Source organism: Cornus florida, unplaced genomic scaffold (assembly GCF_030987335.1).
Source record: "Cornus florida cultivar Cherokee Brave unplaced genomic scaffold, ASM3098733v1 CherokeeBrave_3.0.0_Hap2_Chr01, whole genome shotgun sequence".
NCBI lineage: Eukaryota > Viridiplantae > Streptophyta > Magnoliopsida > Cornales > Cornaceae > Cornus > Cornus florida.
In genome coordinates this window covers 14,261,442-14,276,314 of record NW_026775571.1, presented here as the reverse complement: position 1 = coordinate 14,276,314, position 14,873 = coordinate 14,261,442, and positions in this window count along the sequence as shown.

The window sequence follows — 14,873 nt, the reverse complement described above, 5'->3', positions numbered from 1 at the left end:
CTGGCATTACTTTACTCCGTACGAATGTCATAGCTACATTACGTGATCTATCCAGAGACATCCGCGGAGCACGCCCTGCCCATCCTACCTCCTCTTCCTGATCTCTCTATCCCCTTACTCCTGTCATTTTATATATCTGTAATACATTTTTACTGTTACTCTATTTTTGCGGCCAGTCTATTGGCCCTGATACTGTGCTATGATGTATATTATTTCTGTTTATATGCTATATTTTGGATGTCATACCTTGTATTGATATATCTGTTTGTGATTGACTCCATCAGGTGCATCCCAGTGACTTTAGTGAGAGAGAGTACTACCCAAAATTTTCAGGACCACCCTTATACCTCTCTCCATTTTCAGTTGTTATCCCATTTACACTTGCATGTCCACTGTGCACTGTTATTATCCCTTTTGTTATCTGATGAGTTTTATCCAAGTACCAAATTTTCAAGACCACAGTTAATCCCAAGTTTGAGGGAGGGCTATGCCACCTACTTTGGATACTTCTGTCCCGACTATTCTTAGCTATAGTTGCACTGGTATACTCTTTCCTTTTGTTCTCTTTGCACATTGAGGACACTTTGCCATTTAAGTTTGGGGGTAATAGTGTGATTTCTACTGTTTGCTTTAAATTCAAAAATTTTAGCATGACTTGTGTATTTGAGGGATTTTCTATGATCGGTCCATAACTAACTTTAATTTTGATCTTTTGAGGACTATATTGCTTAAAATTTAAAAATTGTTTGACTTGATAGTCCAATACTCCTTGTATGCCTTGTGGATGTCATTTTGGGAATTTTCTATGATTGGTCCATAACTAGCTATGATTTTGATCTTTTGAGGACTATATTACTTAGAATTTAAAAATTGCTTGACTTGAGAGTCCAATACTCCTTGTATGCCTTGTGGATGCCATTTAGGGGTAAATTTTTTAAAAAATTGATATCATGCTTGCACTTGTGGTCCACATTATCCTGATTTTGTGATTATTTTGAGATTCAACACTAGAACAGGTGCACACTAGCATTCATTTGTGGGGTACATGCTTTGTTGATTATTGAATTGGTTATATCCCAATTGGGCTAGTAGTGCATTGAAAGCTTTCATTCTTGATAAAGGTGGATAACAACCCCTTTTCACTAAGTAGCCAGGATTCTAGCCTCATCAAGCACTAAATTTCTCGTGCCGAAAGGTAGAGGGCCCAAACTCTAGGTTAATAATTAAACTTGAAAAAAAAAAAAAAAAAAGTTGCAAAAGCAATAAAAAAGTGAGGATTTCTCCCAAAAGGTGATAAGTGGGAAATGATTAGATGGAGGTTGTCTTGATTTGTAGCCTAGTTGATTTGAGCTTGTAAGTCCTTAGGGGTGTTTGAACACCTAGTACCCTAAAGCCGTCTGGTTTGGGAGTCATTGACCTAACGCTCGACCTCATGGATCGTTAGAAAGCTTAATAGATCAACACATTGCACCATACTTCCATCTTTGATCCTAAAATAAAAAATAAATAAAAAAAAAAGAGAAAATCGAGTGAAAAGAATAAGCGCACCTAGAACAATAAAGCTTTAATAAAAGGTCCACTCTTTGTCTTGATGATTGGTACTAGATTTGTGTGCTAGTTTGAGGGTAAGGATATGATGATTTCTTTAGTTGGCTAAGATAGTAATATACTTGATGCCGGTCCACTCAAAAAGGATTCTAGAGTTATTTTGATTTTCATGATCATTTTCTTGATGTGTGGAGGACCATACTTGCTTGTTTGATGGTGAAATTTTGGGAGATTGCTTGGAAATGTTTGAAAAATTGCCTACTTGAGGTAGTTTTCTCCCAATGCTTGTTTGCAATATTAGTGCCTCTTTTAAAAGAATGAGCTTAATGTTTGTGGGTATCATTTCTGGAAATCCTCACGAGACTTCACTCGTCCACTAGGGGTAACCTAGGGGTTTAAAAGGCTTGTTGCATGTGCTAAATGTAATCGTGTTCCCTACGAAAGTGGCGTTATCCATTTATTGTTTTCTAATTCATAGTTGTTTAGTTGTTCATTTCATTCATTTACTTTCTAGTGCATTGCTAGGGACTAGCAATATTTAAGTTTGGGGGTGTGATGAGCGCTAAAAAGTGCGCATTTAAACCCCTTAAGCTTAGGTATTCTAGAACCTTTATCTATCTTATTTTCCCGCTTTAGCTTTATTTTGTGTTATTTCCATTTTCAGGTACCTATCCCCAAAATAAGCTAACTCAGCCAAATAAGAGCATAATTGAAACAATCTTGAGAAGAATCAAAGAAAGGAGCAAAGTGGAAGCAAAAGGAAGCAAGTGGTAGAAATTCAGTAAGTTCGATCGATCTCAACAAATATTCAATCGATCAAAAGTTTATCGATCTTAGCATTCCAAGATGGATCCAAGCTCTCTTGTCCTTATCCAAGATCCCACAAAGTTCGATCGATCCAACTTTCTTCTGATCGATTGAAAAGATTCTATCTTATCCACTTGTACCACCCTACCTACCACATTTGTCTTTTTCCCAAAAATATCTTCAAAATATCTCAGATTTGTTTTTATCCAAAAAGGCGCCGCCATAGAGGATCGATCCAGCTTAAATTCGATCGATCTCAACCACGTTCGATCAATCTCACCACAAGTTCGATCGATCGAACTCCACAAATCCCGAGAAAATCCAAATTCCAGCTCATTAAAAGTTGTCTCATATCTAATCATTGGAAGGAATATTAGTGTACGAGCCAAGCTCATTTAGGGTGATTTTTTACCTACCTATATAAAGAATATGAGCCACTTTTTGAGAGATATACTTGATATACTTTAGAGTAGATAGGAAGCATAATTTTCATATATTCTTAGGGAGGAAGAAAAGAAAGAATGAGGCTAGAGGCACAAGCTTAGAGTTCTTCCATCAACCAAGAAGATAAGCAATCTCTACCATGGAGTTAGCCCTTGAGAGTTGGAGGACACCATCTATGAGTGGCTAGACATCCTCTTGGGGCTAGAGTTAGCCCTAAGCATGCTTTCTACATCTTGATTTATGTATTTTTTAGGGGATTGGTATTGTGATGCATGTTTTGACACTTTTATATATATAGATCTTGTTTATTCAATGATTTGTGTGGTTTAATGCTTCCAATTGATCATTTCATTCTATCCATATGTCTATGTATGCTAGAATAGATGTTCATGTGTTTATCTTTATTTCTTGTGTTATTGATGCATGTTTATGTGTATTAATGCTATAGATTTAGAGATTGTCAAGACATAGTGCTTAATGGAATGTTCTTGTGGTTTATTTGATAGTTCATACTCATTTCTTGATGGATTGTACCTCTCCCTTAGTTTAATTAGTTTAATTTCATGTCATTAGCTTAATTGTAGTGTAGTTGTAGTTTAGGTGTTAAATGGGAGGATAATTCATGCTTGTTGTTTGATATTCCATACTTATGAAAGCTAGTAATATATATCTCTAACCTTGTGATGTGTTTGGATTGTGAGCTAAAAGAAAAGATTAATGGCTTAATTTGATATATTGTGTTATCCACCATGTTGCTTAGGTAATATATGCTTAATTTGTCATCCATGCTTATTGAAACAACTACACACACACACTATGTTGCAATACATGTTTTTCCCCTCATTAATCATTCATTAAGGGTGTAGAAATGTTATGCTTAGTGGTGATCTCGAAACCCCAAGATCTCTCTCTTATTTTATCTCCATTACATGTAATTGCCTACTTTAGTTTAAATTGCATCTTAGAGTAATTCAACCACCAACCAATATTTTAATCACTCGACCTACTAACCCTAATTTCGATTCCACAACCTAATACGACCCATCAATCCCTTGGGACGATCCCTATTTGCCCTAACTATATTTTTAATGAAAGGTAGTAGTGGCAATTTCTAAATGTAAAACTTGGCCACATTCATCATAGTTCTACACCATTATTTTTTGGTGCACAAACTTTGGACTTTGGGGGTGACGCCTCGAGTCCACCACTCGCCCTATTGGACATAAGGGTGGGCGATGTACTGAGATGGTGGATGCGACTTACGTATTCCATGCTGGCTACTGGGTGTCTATTCCTGAGTTAGTTTTTGTGCAGCTCTACCGTCTCTACAATGAGATTGGAGAGGCCCGACGCCCTCCTATCCACCATATTCACTTTCCTAGGCTTGTCACACGCCTGATGGAGATAATGGGGGTTCCGATACCCCCGAATGAGGCTACTATGACCGTCTTCAACCAGTACCATTTTACGCAGTGGAACAACGTCTTCGGGCATATGCCCAGGACGAGGAAGCGGGAGTAAGGTGTTAACGATAAGATCCAAGAGGATCGACGGTGTATAGATGCCAAGGCGAGGAGTATGCCATATGTGTTGCATTTTCCACCTTATCCACCCTCGCCTACTATTCTATCTACTAAGCCTGCTGATACAATGATGGCAGTGGATGACGATGATAAGGAGTATAATGATGAGGCTACAGAGGAGGAGATGAATCTCTCCGATAACCAGCCCTCACTGAGGAGGAGACCCGCTCCTACAGCCCTGCCTGAGAGTTCTTCTCAAGTTGAGATTAGAGTTTTACAAGCCAGGGTGGCTGAGCTACAGGATGGTCAGATGGTGCTGCGGCAGATGTTGATTGCGCAACAGAGCATATTGGAGGAGTTACTTAGCTGCATTCCGTCCGCTCCATCTACTTCTTTTAATCCATCACCACCACCTGTGGATCAGTTTTTAGGACTTTTTTATATTTTTGTTGACTAGGGCAGTCTTTTTGCTATATTTATTTCCATATGATGTATACCTGCCCTAAGTCTTTCTTTCAAAAGCATTGTACTGATTTCTGATATATATACATGTTTTTTGGTTATATTCTCCTTGTGTTGATATTTCTCTATGCTTACTCCATATACTTGATACTCTGATGTGTGTTGGAGTTTATTGATTTTGTAGGATACAACAGATTAAGTTTGGGGGTGATTTTGAGAGGAACCACTATGTTGAAGGAGACGATTTTGGAAACTCATTTTTACCCATCTGTGCAGTATTTTGTCATATCTTTGCTGGTCTACTTGTATGGTAATATCTTTCTTACTCTCTTTTGTTCTCACCCATTGACGACAATGTGCACAATAAGTTTGGGGGTAAGGTTGGCTTGGAAATTTTCAATTTTTGACTTAATCTGCTTACACAAGGATGTGATTTGCTATTTGATGATATAAGCATGTGTTTGAGTCTGTTAATGGTTATATACTCTATTTGCGGTCTGATGTTGGTTGGAAATGGTTTGTATGCTAAATTACTGTGAAAGGGATTTCTTAAAATTTTTTGAAATCAGTTGGTGGCCTGTGGTCCACTCTATTAAGATAATTATTGTTTAATGATGTTGATCTCTGAGATGCTACATTTTGCACATATTCACACTTGCATGAATTCTGTGGGGTAGAAATTAGAAGTCTTGTTTTGTTTTGAGTTAAACTGATATGATCAGGTAGATTTGATAATTTTGATGACAAAGACATATAAAACAAAAAGAAAAAAAGAAAAAAAAAAAAAGAAACAGAAAAAATTTGGTATGTATGCAAAGCAACAAAGGAAAAAATTCTTCACCAATGTGAATGAAAAATGAAAAAACATGATGAAAAAAAAAAAAAAAAGAAGAAAAAAAGTAGAAAATGATCAAGTTCAGTTTTGTACTTAGATTGCTTAAGTGATTAAGCCCTTAGGGGTGTACTCTGACACCTAATGCCCTAAGATTGTCTGGTTTAGGAGTTATTGGCTGAAAGCTTATTACATAAGGGGTTTAAGTTGCCTAAATTACTTGAACAATTAAGTCCTTACGGGTGTTTTAACACTTAATGCCCTAAGACCATCTGGTCTGGGAGTCATTGGCTGAAAGTTCGTTACAAGGGTGATTTAGAAAACTTAATAAATCTGAATATTGCACAATATCCTTTTTGAAAAAAAATGCCTTGGGAGTTGGAATTTGAAGAGTCTGCTTGTGAATTCAGGAATAGCAAGGAATAAATGTAAGTATAGACAATAAGCCACACGATGAATTGTAGGATCAATTTCAAAAAGTGTTTTAGAGATTAACATTGTTGAATAAATGATTAAACTAATATGTGGGGATTATGGTTACTTAATTGAAATTGAAAGTTGAAAGTTTTTCTGATTACATAATTGGTATACTTACTGTATTTGACTGATTAATGAACTACAGGGATGATATGATTTGAAAACAGGCTTGAATAAGCTTGTTGTGTATTTAAGGCACTGATTTGAGAAGTTTGTGGGTATCTTCACTAGAACTCTCACGAGACTACAACTCGTCCACTAGGGGTTTAAAGGCTTGTTGCATAAGCTAAATGTAACCGTAATTCCCACGAAAGTGACTTTTTAGTTCTGTATTGTAATACCCCTAATTTTAAAAAGATAGTCTCGGTATTTATTCATTTGTTTTAATTATATTTTTAATTATTTAATTAATTATGTGACTAATTGCTTATTGGTTTAATTGAATTAAATGTTACTTGAATATTTAGTTATGTGTCTATGTGCTATTTAAATTTGTCTATGTGTTAATTGTTTAATTAGATTATGTGCTTAAATGGTGTTTTGATTAATTGTAAATTAAATATTTTCTTTTATTTTTATTATTTTCTTTTATTTTTTCTTTTATGGTTATGGTTAGTAGTAATGGGCCAACCAATTGGATCCCATGGACTACTTGGATAGGAAGTTGGATGGGTACCGATTATTACCCATGGATAGTTATGTATATCTATTGATATATATTATATACATATATAAAAGGGAAAGTAATTTATTAATTACTTTTATGGTAACTTGGGTAGTAATATTTAATTTGATGTATATGTTTTATATTTAAATAATAAAAATATATATAGATTTGATACGTGTTATGTTTTAAGTTACTTTATAATATTATGGTAACTTAGGTATTATTGGATAATTCATTAATAAATAATAGGATGTGTATAATTTATTTACTTAATAAAGATATAGCTAAATTATATACGTAACATATTTTATTTACCTTTTTAATATTTTAATTTTAATTTTTTTTTTTAAGTTGACTTGCATTGGGAAAAGGTTTAGGGTTATTTTATTTAGCCTATAAATATATAGTTATAGGTTGTAAAAGGGGGTTAGAAATATTCACGTGATATATTTTAGAGAGAGAGTTAGACAATGAAGGAGGAAAAGGAAGGAATGAGGAGAAAAACCCTGTAGAGAGAAGATCAAGGAAGAAGAAGTTTAACTTTCGATCCGAAAGTTTAAGGCAAGTTATCTTCTATCTCTTTCCCTTTGATTCGTGTTTCTGTACATGCCTAGGAAATTCCAGGATTTATTAAACACATAAAATTAAATAATTATGCATGTTTAATTGGATTAGAAAGTAGGTTTTATGAAACTGGTTCATATCTGTTCTTGTGTTATGAATTGATAAATGCATGATTTTGATTTGATTTTTGGTGTGAATTTTTACATGTTTAAATTATGTATTTTTCATATTTATGGAATGATACGTAGAAACATGCCCAGGATTCCTGAACATTAAATAGAGACTAGGTTTGGGTTTAAATAAATTTAAATAAACTCAATCATAATGACGCTTGCAATTTGAATGTTTTAAACAAACGAATGGATTTAATCTTTTAAAATGTTTTAGCGATTGAGATTAAATGTGGAGGATGAATTGAATATGAAGAATGCTTATTTGGCGGTATAATAAAATATCATCATGTATAAGATTCAGTTTGTGTAGGACATATGATATAGGAAGCTTAAATAAATAATAAGTCATTCCTATTTTGTGATAACTTAATATCATATTATCATAGTTATTTCTGGATTATTTGATGTATTTCCTTAATCGTTACATCAATTGTTGGAATGTGTGGTTTAATACACCGGTATAGGACGGTGGCATTCTAGCGACGGATTAACTTATCAGTTAAGTCCTACTTATTTTATATAAGGGAATGGATTAACGAAAATGTTAAGTCCTACTTATTTTCAAGTCAAGTCAGCTGAACAAGTTGAATGACTTATGGAGGATTAATTTATTATATAAGGGAATGGATTAACTGAAATGTTAAGTCCTACTTATATTTAAGTCAGGTCAGCTAAACAAGTTGAATGACTTATGGAGGATTAATTTATACTAGATAGGATAGTTACTAGATTTTATATATATAAGTATTGTGTCATGATATGATCTTGAGTCTCAGGATCAGTGGTTAGGACGCGTATATCGCCTGGAATGTGTAGCTAGATATAGTGTAGTTGTGTACCATGGTAGGTTTAGGTCTTCATGCCCACTATATGTGCTTTTTGCACGTTGCCTACTATTCAGATTGAGACAACCCTATAGTCTAGTAGGTTCCTTTAGTGTGTGTATATATATATATATAGACTATTAGTTACTGTTGGATTGACTAGGATGTATATGTATATCGGATCTCTACTTGGACTATAGTAGAGTAGAACTTGTTTGTGGGCCTGACCCACCATTATTTTTCAGGTGTTCGTCAGGAGTAGAGGTTGTTCGTGCTAAGTGGGGATCAGTTTACTTCATTCTTCCGATTCTACATAGTAGATTCTTTTATGCTTCATTCTTCAGTTATAGACAGTTATTGCTGTCACTTGTTCAGATTGGTTTTTAGGGGTCCATATAGTATGGATTTCCAAGTTGTATTAATGGAGGTTTTATTGTATCAAAATGATTTTATTATTAATGGAAATTTATTAAGAGGTTTTATTATTAGATTTTTCTTTTAGTTTTCTTTCAGCAAATTATTTATTCATATTTATTCTTTTATACTCTGTGTTCGTTTATTACCGATTTTGTTTTTGATATCCTCGGGTATTCGGGCGTGGGTCTGGCCAACCCGTATTTGGAAATCCGGGGGTATCTTAGTTGGTATCAGAGCACTCCAGGTTCAAGTGTCCTTAGGAGTGTCTTTCGTTATGTGACTTCCGCGTTGCGTCTCTTAAAACTTAGAGCCCGTATTAGGATTCGTTGTACTCTATTTACAGTTTGTTAGGAAGAGCTGATGTCAATTATATTCTATAGTCATAGAATGGTTGGCACTAGGAAAATGATGGGTTCAAGGCGAAAGCAATAAAGACCCAAAGGAGTACAGGAGTACGTTATCGATTTCGTTGCCAGAAGGCAGAGTTAGGGATCGATGGTTTAGGTTCGTTTGGCGTTACTTTAAAAGTATAAGCCAATGAAAGATTTAGGTGTACATCACAGGTCACCGCATATCGGGGCCAACATGACTTCAGTTGATCTCAAAAAGGAGACAAGAGATGAGTAGGAGCCGAAGAGGATCCTAATGGAGGAGATTTATGTGTATCCAATAGAGAGGGTACTAAATCTTGAAGATGGATGATCGCGCGAGGTGATCTGAATTACTAATAGTATCGCGAATGTTATTAGTAGAATTGGGGTTGATCAATCTACAAATAATTAAGCTTTCTTATCATCTCTAAAAGAGGTATATAAGAAGTATTGTTCAGAAGTTTGGGGATCGGATATGTTATTATCATAATGAAATACATAATTTTTAAATTACATACAAGAGGGCATTGGTATTATGTTGTGATGTTCTAATTCGCTTTATATAGCCAAGTTAGATAGTTTACATTCTGCATATAAAAAGGATGAGGGTTAAGCTATTGGTATTTGCTTAGGCAAACATTTGTGTTTTTAAGCGATGTTTTATAGGATATGTTTCGAGGTTGGATGATTATTTACGAAACTATAAAAGGAAATTTTGAAACAATCTAGTAAGGTGGATTTCAAATGAGACTTTCTTTTCTAGAAAGAATGATATCCGAAGTAGGAGTTTATTTTGTTTTATTGTGTTTATTATACGTGTTTTATTTTTTGTTAATTACTCAAGATTTGGTATGTGGTTTAGTTGGGGACACAAGTGTGTGATCAGCCAATTATTATTTTAATAACATGAAATAATAACGCTATTTACGCTAGATTTGTGAGCGTACGGTCGTAGGATTTGGTAGATACACATAAATCTGGCCAATCTATTGGACCTGGACATGTGTCATTATGGTGTGTTTTCGGATGGGATAGTTAAACCATCACTACGAGTCAAACAATCTAGAACGATTAGTTTGATATAGTTTACGTTAGGTATAGATTCGTATCATATTACAACACCATGATATTGGTGGTTGTTAATGTTTTGGTATGCGTAAGGTAGTGGTAAATAAAGATCACTATAACGCCATAATGATTTATCAGAGGTGCTGGATTTGCTGAACATCTTCTTGAAAATTTCAGAAGGTGTTACGAAGTCAGAAGGAGGATTTAATACTGGATTAGGTGCTTATTGGAATGACACCAAGTGAGGATAGGAGACTGAATAAATATTCATCAGTAAATTCTTAATCAAAAATTTATTCATGAGGGTGTGTCATTAGGAGGAATTTGCCGTTGTTGCACATGGAGGAGGAAACTAAGTCTCTTTATTTCCATAAATAATATGGAATTATTTTTTTAGTCACAATTTGCAACAATTAGCTGTTGCTAGGAAATTGATGACTTATGTAGAGGATGGAAATATTTCATATTCTTTTGAAGTTAGACAAAGAAGTCGGATTGACACTAACCTGTCTTAAAGAAGTAAGGTGTGTCAAAGACAAGATGGTGAGACCAAACACATATATAAAGATGAGGTGAATGGTATGTATGGAAAGGTCGTAATTTGTTGACTTTTGTTGAGTTAAAGTCATAGTTGACTATTGATAAATGGAATTACCGATTGACTTTCAATATCAGTAAGTTTATCACAGATCAATGGCAGATAGATTTAGTTACAGAATTCGCTTTTGAAGATGCTCCAATTTAAACAATCGGTACAGACGAAAGCTAGTGGTACCGGATGAACGGTACTTTCTGCAGACAAATTGGATGGAGGATGCAGGGACTGAGTTTCACAACTCTTAGTTCTTTATTTATCTTAGTGGAAACATGATGTTTCACGGTATGAAGCAGACGTTTGGAGGACAGGCAGGAGGGGGGACATAGTGATTTTGTTTCCCAGTGTAATATTTATTAGATAGTCGAGATGGACCATTAGAGATCATTAGATCATTTGCAACCATTCCCTATATTGAAGTGGAAATGAGAGAGCATTTTCCACGGATTTAGTTGAGGGATTGCTGACTTCACACAAGGGTCATGATTCTTGATGGGATATTGGTTGACTGATAAGTTAGGTCAGCTTAGTTCTTGTCTATTTCGAACTAGTAGGACTTCAGTTCATATGAATGAATGGATCACGAGATGGTTCAGATGGATAGAAGTGGTAATTCACACTTCATATCAAGTAACGTCTGGTGGAAGCAATTATGGAAGTAGATGCTCTCAACAACCGATAAGATATTTAAATCTTTCGGTAAGTTGATGAGTTATCAGTTGAATTTATAACATGTGTAATAATAACACTTGTTATTACCAAGGTAATTTAGGAGGCCAACTTTGAATATCAGAGCTGACCCTGAAGAAGGTGTTACCTTACTCAGATGGAGTTTAAGGTACTGGAGAAGGATTTAGTAGTTTATGTAAATAGTGTTATGACAGTCGGGCGACTGAGATGGAAAACTTATACTTTTTCTCAGTGCACTCAGACGGTTAGAAGGTACAACATGACATCAAATGTCAATTTTGGTGAACGGATAGGGATGTGTATATAATTAACCTAAGTGTAACACCTGTTAGAAAGATGAAAAGTTGATCATAAGATATTATAGGAATCTTTAGCCACTTCCTATAACGAAAATGGAAGTAGGACTAAACAGGAGTGGAAGGTCAGTGAGAATTATCGACATTGATTTAAAATTTCAATTTTCTATATGGAATAAGAGTGGTGGATTGAGAAAGTTCGTTTGAGGACATTAATTGGAGTGATGTTCATTTTAGAGCTGCATAGTAGTTCTATAGTACAGTGATAGTGGTGTTGTAGCATGTGGATATCCATTCTAGTAGATGCAAAGTGTTATTTCGAAGGAGCTTTATAACGATTTTGGAGCAGCAGTTTTGCTTCATATCTATAAACAGAGGAATTAATCGAGAGATTAAATTAGACCATAAAGGATATGCTTGAGGCATATATCCTATGTTTTCATGGGCAATTGGAAGCATTTACGTTGCTTTTCAGTTTTTGTCTGTGGTATTGTTAGCACAAGGAGGTTGGGGTGACAACGTTTGAGGTTTTGTATATTACCTCGTGCATACCTCTCATTTGTTGGTTTGAAATGGAAGTAAGGGTTATACAATCAAACCTTAACTTCATTTAAAAATACGTCGGAGAGCAATACTCCCCTTTGTAATGAACTGCGCACAATTTAAAGGCAGCAGTGGGACGTTGTAAATAGTCGACCTTGTATACTAGATTTTTCTATCAAGGCATAGTTTACTCGTTATGTCTTCCATGTAGGAAGAAAGACGATTTTTGGAGAAATGTCAATTTTACTTATTACATTGACTTTTAGAGGATTATGTTTCGCAATTGAGGCAATCGCCTTTAGATTAACATTACCAAATTATTAGCACTGGGTGCATAGGAGTTTGTGCGTATATTCTATGGCACTTGGAGGAACCCTGGATACCACTTGGTATATTGGAGTTAAGTGGAGTTCTCATAGTAAGGTTGCAACTACTTGGTGAATAGGAGGATGTTTTCGCTCACAGTTTCCAAGCATAATGGAAGAAAGTAAGGGCGAATGCTGAGGACGGAATTCCTTTTGTTAGAGGGGAAGAATGTAATACCCCTAATTTTAAAAGGATAGTTTCGGTATTTAATTATTTGTTTTAATTGTATTTTTAATTATTTAATTGATTATTTGACTAATTGCTTATTGGTTTAATTGAATTAAGTATTACTAAAGTATTTAGTTATGTGTTTATATGCTATTTGTATTTGTCTATGTGTTAATTGTTTAATTAGATTATATACTTAAATGGTGTTTTAATTAATTATAAATTAAATGTTTTCTTTTATTTTATTATTTTCTTTTATTTTTCTTTTATGGTTATGGTTAGTAGTAATGGGCCAACCAATTGGGTCCTATGGACTACTTGGATAGGAAGTTAGATGGGTACGGATTATTACCCATGGATAGTTGTGTATATATATATATATATATATATATATATATATAAGGGAAAGTAATTTATTAATTACTTTTATGGTAACTTGGGTAGTAATATTTAATTTGATGTATATGTTTTATATTTAAATAATAAAAATATACATAGATTTGATACGTGTTATGTTTTAAGTTACTTTATAATATTATGGTAACTTAGGTATTATTGGATAATCCATTAATAAATAAAGGAATATGTATAATTTATTTATCTAATAAAAGATATACATAAATTATATACGTAACATATTTTACTTATATTTTTAATATTTTAATTTTAATTTTTTTTTAAGTTGACTTGGATTGGGAAAAGGGTTAGGGTTATTTTATTTAACCTATAAATATATAGTTATAGGTTGTAAAAGGGGGATAGAAATATTCACGTGATATATTTTAGAGAGAGTTAGAGAAGGAAGGAGGAAAAGGAAGGAAGGAGGAGAAAAACCATGTAGAGAGAAGATCAAGGAAGAAGAAGTTTAACTTTCGATTCGAAAGTTTGAGGTAAGTTCTTCTTTTATCTCTTTCCCTTTGATTCGTATTTCTGTACATGCCTAAGAAATTCCAGAATTTATTAAACACGTAAAATTAAATAATTATGCATGTTTAATTGGATTAGAACGTAGGTTTTATGAAATTAGTTCATATCTGTTCTTGTGTTATGAATTAATAAATGCATGATTTTGATTTGATTTCTGGTGTGAATTTTTACATGTTTAAATTATGTATTTTTCATATCTGTGGAATGATGGAACGTAGAAACATGCCTAGGATTCCTGAACATTAAATAGGAACTAGGTCTGAGTTTAAATAAATTTAAATAAACTCAATCATAATGACGCTTACTATTTGAATGTTTTAAACAAACGAATGGATTTAATCTTTTAAAATGTTTTAGCGATTGAGATTAAATGTGGAGGATGAATTAGATATGGAGAATGCTTATTTGGCGGTATAATAAAATATCATCATGTATAAGATTCAGTTTGTGTAGGACATATGATATAGGAAGCTTAAATAAATAATAAGTCATTCCTATTTTGTGATAACTTGATATCATATTATCATAGTTATTTCTGGATTGTTTGATGTATTTCCTTAATCGTTACATCAATTGTTGGATTGTGTGATTTAATGCACTGGTATGGGACGGTGGCATTTTAGGGATGGATTAACTTATCAGTTAAGTCCTACCTATTTTATATAAGGGAATGGATTAACTAAAATGTTAAGTCCTACTTATTTTCAAGTCAAGTCAGCTGAACAAGTTGAATGACTTATGGAGGATTAATTTATTATATAAGGGAATGGATTAACTAAAATGTTAAGTCTTACTTATATTCAAGTCAGGTCAGCTGAACAAGTTGAATGACTTATGGAGGATTAATTTATTATATAAGGGAATGGATTAACTAAAATGTTAAATCTTACTTATATTCAAGTCAGGTCAGCTGAACAAGTTGAATGACTTATGGAGGATTAATTTATACTGGATAGGATAGTTACTAGATTATATATATATAAGTATGGTGCCATGATATGAGCTTGAGTCTTAGGATCAGTGGTTAGGACGCGTATATCGCCAGAGATATGTAGCTAGATATAGTGTTGTTGTGTACCCTGATAGGTTTAGGTATTTATGCCCACTATAT